The following is a 6,245-nucleotide window of genomic DNA, read 5'->3' as shown; positions in this document are numbered from 1 at the left end:
TGAGACCCTCGCTGTGGTCAAGGCTCTAAAGCACTTCAGACATTATCTGGTTGGGGTGCGCTTCCAGGTTGTGACTGATTGCAATGCGCTGAAGCTGACGCAGCGCAAGAAGGACTTGCTGCCCAGGGTAGCTCGATGGTGGGTTTATCTTCAAGATTTTGACTTTGATTTACAGTATCGTAAGGGAGCGTTTATGTCGCACGCTGACTATCTGAGTCGGAATCCTGTCAATGTGTGTACTGTTCAGAAACCTCTGAACTGGGCACAGATTGCTCAGGCTTCTGATGAGGAGACGCAAACCCTCATACAAAAACTGACTGACGGACAATTAGACGCAACACGATATGTTGTGAAAAATGACCTCCTCTATGTTAAACACTCGCCTACTGGTGAATCTTCCCGGCTATTATGCTTTATCCCAAAAGGTCAGAGGCTTAGCCTCCTTCGAGTGTTTCATGATGAGCACGATCATCCAGGCATTGACAAAACAGTTGATTTAATCATGAAACATTTCTGGTTTCCGGGGTTACGAAATTTCGTTCAAAAGTATGTCAATCACTGCCTGATATGCATTTCCCAAAAGAAGGTACCAAGGGCTCCATTACAACCTATCAATTCCTGGGAAAAACCAGATGTTCCTTTCGATACAATCCATATGGATGCGTTAGGGCCACTTCCCGAAGCTGACGGTTATCGTTATGTCCTTATCGTTATTGATGCATTTTCTAAATTCTGCTTGCTCTATCCTATGTATAGACAAGATTCTGATGAGTTGAAGCGTCATGTTACTAATGTGATTTCTTTATTTGGAGCTCCTAAGCTAATTGTGGCCGATAGAGGTCGTATGTTCCAAGCGGCTGGTTTTCTCGACTGGGTAAAAAGTATGGGGTGTGATACACATCTAATCACCCCCGAAATGCATCAGTCAAACGGACAGGTTGAACGTTATTGTCGGACAGTCCTTAATATGATACGCATTGAGAGTAATCACCGACAGCAACGATGGCCCGCCGTTATGTGGAAACTCCAATTAATTATTAACATCACCAAACACAGGACCACTCAGCTCTCCCCACTAAACCTGTTGATAGGCATTGACGCCGCTACTCCACTAATACGCAGCTTAGTACGCGATGTGGCGCTCGAAGGATCCAGTCCTAATAGAGAAGCCATGCGGGAGATGAACAGGCAAAGATCGTCTGAGCGGCTACGACAGAACCAACAAAGACAGGATTCTTATGTGAACCAGGGGAGGAAATCTCCTCATTGTTTTGAACTTAATTCTTTGGTTTTTGTTAAAAAGCAGGCGCAGTCATCTGGGAAGCTGGATTCGGGCATGCGCGGCCCCTATCGCGTGATAAAAGTACTGCCACACGGGCGCTACGAGCTGAAGCTCCTGGCTGGCTCCTACGGCAAGACGACGCAGGCAGCGGCAGAGTACATGGTCCCATGGCGCGGGGAGTGGACTCCTGATGTATGTGCTGCTTACTTCGATGGTGAGTAAGCGGTTTTCGTACCGGAAATAGCTAACGTCGTGCTTCCTTTCCGATTGTTTGATGGTTGAGATAAGCTTCACGTAGTGCCTCTTTCTCACCAGTCCAGTGGCAAATAAGCTAACGTCGTGCCTCTTTTTGCCTGAGGTTAGGTTACGCTAACGCCGTGCCTATGTCCTAACCTTTATATACTAAGCAATGCTAACGCAGGGCCTCTAGCTTAGGATCTGTTTTATGGTTTAACGTGTTTAACAAAACTATGACTATGTTTACATAACGTTGCGTTTCGTTTTGTTTAGACGCAGCCATTGGGGATGATGAGTCTACGTCCGCTGCTGCTGAAGGCTCATCGCATGGTGATGTGTCGGGGAGCCACGAGCCGCCGCCCACTGCAGCCTCTCAACCCGAAACGCTGCCCAACACATCTGCCGCCAGCATGCCTACGGACTCGACGAAGCCCAGAAGTCCCAAGCCGCTGCCGTAGTCCGACCTTCTGAACTAACGCAACTCTAAAAAGGAGTCCGAGGACGGTCTCCTGTCAGGAGAGGCCGTGTAGAAGATAGTTAAGGCCGAGGGCGGAGGGGGAACGTCTCGCGCGTCAGCGCTACGTAAAACTCGCCGCAGACGTAGACCGTCTATTTTGATCGAGCCTGCCGGCGTGTTAACAGCGTTGTCGTGCTATCCGATATATTTTTTTGTCGTTTAATTTTAATTTGTAATTTCCGTTCTAAAATATAAAACATTTGATTTTGGTTTTCTATTTTTTCTATAATTGTCTCCACTCGAATATACAAGACAAGTGTATACTTATTTACTCACGATCAATAAGTCAATTGTCCTGACTGACACACAAAACAAACCGCTGGAGCCGGGAATCAAACCCGGGTCTTCAGCAGCCCGGGCGCGTGCTGTACTCCTACACTACTTTCCAAGCTTTTATCTCACAGTTGTCGAGACTATACTATTTACATAACATGCAAATTATCTCAAACAAAGTACAAGATATAATTACAAGCCACTTTAAAAACAGTTCATTACCACTCACACAAACGCATCTTCTCCGAGGGTTGAATTTAACACAGTAACCTCGTCAGCTGACTGAAACTACCCGGTACCCACGCATGCGCGCCGCAATGATGCGGGATAGAGCGGTTTTCCACAACCAATCCCATACATTGCGAGGTTAGTGCACTTACTTGTATACGGTGAGTGAATCGAGCGAGCAATGTCGACTGACTTCGTTCGTTGTGCCGCTGGCAGCATCTAGTCTTGGTCACGATATGATGCGGGGTCCAGCTTTCCGCAGTACCCTTGTGACCGTCGCGGTGACCAGGCGTTTTTGTCCCGCGCTCCGGGATCGGGAATAATAAGTGAGCGTACTTTAAAAAAATGTGAGAGTGATCACGGATGCTTTGAAAGGTAAGCTTGTATGGCTAAGAGTGTTGTTAATTAATGATGAATAATTAGGTTTTTAATTAAGTCTTTATTTTGGTGTTGGGTTGCGGAACTGTTTGCTTGTGCTAAGGTTTTATTATTACTGATCAATCCTAATTAAGCCAAGACGTTTTTTTTGAATACGTTTGAACGGAGGGGCAAATTTTACTACTCATTGGCAGTTTGATTGTACATAATTATGTTTTAAAGTCAAACATAGCAAAAATATTTTACCTTCTTATAAATATTGGATTGACTTGAAATATTATACAGCGTTTACAAATAGCAAAATAATGTAAGTACAGTCAACAAAGAAAGCGTGTATTAATTTGTAACAAAAACTTATTTTGTTGCATTATTTTTGTGTATTTATTTTCAAATTGTCCTTTATCGATTATTAGTAAATATTTTACTAAAATATAGACATTATAGTCTGTTTTGTGTATTGTTTATAACCAAACCATACCTACTAGATAAATGGCTAACTAATAAAAAACAAATGTACCAAACCCGACTGCCAGAAGGAGATAGCACTCCTTTTTGTTATTCAGCATTGTCCAAGCGTAGGTAAAAACCTTTCTCGATGTCCAATCATACCGATTTTGAGCGTGGTCCGACCATGTCAATGAACATGTTAAGGTCTCACCAGCTAAATAAACATAAGAAATAGCATTTAGCAATTGTACACCGTATTCTTAAACATAAATAACCTAAACAAATTGCTGGAACCCCCGACTTTGTCACTTCAAAGTTCAATATCTCAAAAACGGCTAAACCGATTTTGATGAAACATATCTAAGAAACATCGCTAGAAAACCGGATTTCAATTTAAAACCACATTCAAATCGGTCCACCCGTTTAACTACTACGGTGCCACATACAGACACACAGACACAAATAGTCTATCTTATAACACCCCTCTTTTGCGTCGGGGGTTAAAAATGCGGTTACGTATAAAATAGCGTATTACACAACATTACTGCGTACGTGCTATGTGCCGTAGCACCGCTACGCCGCGTAGCAGCTCGTAGACGGTGCTACAGAGTCTACGCTGAATTTAAATCATTCGGCCAGTTAGCGAGGTAGCTGTCGGCAGTTGTATTTTATTTAAACTAGTTTAATAATTTGATACAGCAGTTGAGTTTCCGGGATTAAAAAAAAAAATTCCGCGGGATTTCCCGAAAATTACATCGTGGCATTTATTGACGTTGCATTAAAAGCCACTATGCCAAATTTCGTGACTAGGCGCAGCGGTTGTTACTTCGAGATTTTAACCTATCCCGTGGGAATAACGGGATAAAAGAAAAAAAAAAGAAAAAAAAATATTACCAAAAACCAGAAACAGTTTTAAACATTAATTCGGCGACACCCACACTAGGCAGAGCCTGTATCGTGGGAGTCAAAACATACAGGGTTACCGTTAAAGTGCGGCTTGAAAGAAACAGACACTGATATTATATAATAATAATAATAAATTAAAATAAAAGTAGCCTATATGTTATTCCAGTCCAGATGTCCAGCTATCCACATAGCGAATTTCATCAAAAACAGCGTTGCGACTTGCTGTACATTATGCTGAGTGGGGCCCACTTTATACTATCGATGTTATTTTTTTTTATGCTTTCCATCTAATGTATTTTTATGTGTATCGAATATGTGTAAATAAAATGTTTTCTCTCTCTCTTTCTCTCTCTCATACAAATCCGTACAGCCGTTTTAGCGTGAAGGAGTCAAAGTCAAAATATCTTTATTCAAGGATTCAAGTAAAACACACACACACACACACACACACACACGAACTTTCGCATTTATAATACAAGTAGGAAGTAGCACTAGTCTTTACAAGTGACTAGTTAAGTTTTTACAGGATTAAAAAAATACATAGTGGTTTATCATTCATAGGACTTAGCATCACTGATCAAAAACTATGTTTTTTTTTACATACCTAGTAGTACTATTATGATATGGCCTAGTGGTTTGATCAAGCCGACTAAAGCAGAGGATCGTGGGTGCAAACTCAGATTCGCACCTCTGAGTTTTTCGAAATTCATGTAGTACATTCGTACCATGCTTTACAGTGAGGAAAACAATGGTGTGTGTGAAGTTCCCAATCCGCACTGGACCCACGTGGGAACTATAGCCCAACTCCTTTCATTATGAGATGAGTCCTGTGCCCAAGTAGTAAGATGTATGTTGGCGGGAATGAATAGCGATGAACAATACCTACGCTTATTTTTTAGCTGCCTTTTAAAGAATAACACAAAGAAATAGGGCACCCGTTTATGCCAATTTAGCAACGAAAACCTACAAAAATTGGGGTCGCTGGTTAAGAAGTTATTTATATCGCGAAAACCAAGGAAACACAAGTATCAAAAGAGTCATTATTATTTTTCCGTAATTTATTACTCGCGGTTTTCCTTAGTTCATTACGGCCGGCCTCGTCCGGGATTTTCCGGGAATCAAACGTTTCAATTGATTTGAGTTTTTGTTTTGCTTTTGTTGGGGCTCCTTTTGTTCCCAACACGGTTTGGTGATTAAAAGGTGTACAAAAGGTCGCTAATTTCATTTCGCTTTTGATCAAGTTGGTTTGTAAATAAATGTACGCGGTGTACAAAATGGATGCAGAATCGTCCTGTTTACGTAAATCCTAATAAATATATAATTTCTTTTGCTTTCGGCGTCGAGACTCTAGGTTCTTGGGGTAAGGGTGCGCTGGAGCTACACAGGGAGCTCAGCAATAGGTTAAGGGAGGCAACAGGCAAACCTCGCGCCGGCAGCTTTTCTCGCGCAAAGAATCTCAATCGCAGTTCAACGCGGGAATGCTGCCTGCGTGATAGGTACCATGCCAAGAGTTCCCCTCTCTTTTTTAATTAAAGTTTTTTTATTTAATTTAATAGTAGTTTTAGTCCTATGGATATTTGTATTTTCTTAATGTTTCTTAATAAATTATCCGTTACCTTTGGTATGATTTGATTATTTTCTTTAATTATGTGACGTTCACTAATATTTATTAACATATACAGGTTTACAATAAAGAACAAAATAAATACGTCAAAATAAAAAAACAGTTTTTTTTTTACTAAAACTAACTTATTCTTATCCTACTTTGCATTTAGGTAAACTTAGAACTATCATCATCTTACCATCTACCATCTGCCATCACCATCTGTCTGCCATCACCATCTGCCTACAGCAGTCCACTTCTGGACATAGGCCGCCACAGGTTCCATAGGCGCTGGATCACTCTTGTCTTTACCCGCTCGCATCCATCCGCCGCCAGCGATCCTCTTATGTCGTCCGTCGTGCCTCAGGACGCCC

General features: G+C 41.7%; 1 protein-coding gene across 1 annotated transcript in view; it reads left to right on the top strand.

The window, feature by feature from the left end:
* Positions 1 to 2,818: 2,818 nt before the first annotated feature.
* Positions 2,819 to 6,245, top strand: part of LOC141445604 (protein O-mannosyl-transferase TMTC1-like) — a 308,979-nt gene continuing 305,552 nt past the window's right edge. Inside the window, 1 exon segment of the mRNA XM_074111447.1 lies at positions 2,819 to 2,912. The gene's annotated coding sequence lies outside the window, so the exon portion shown is untranslated.

Source organism: Choristoneura fumiferana, chromosome 2, assembly GCF_025370935.1.
Source record: "Choristoneura fumiferana chromosome 2, NRCan_CFum_1, whole genome shotgun sequence".
Lineage (NCBI taxonomy): Eukaryota > Metazoa > Arthropoda > Insecta > Lepidoptera > Tortricidae > Choristoneura > Choristoneura fumiferana.
Note: the sequence above shows the minus strand (reverse complement) of the source record. Positions and strands in the feature narration are given on the sequence as shown.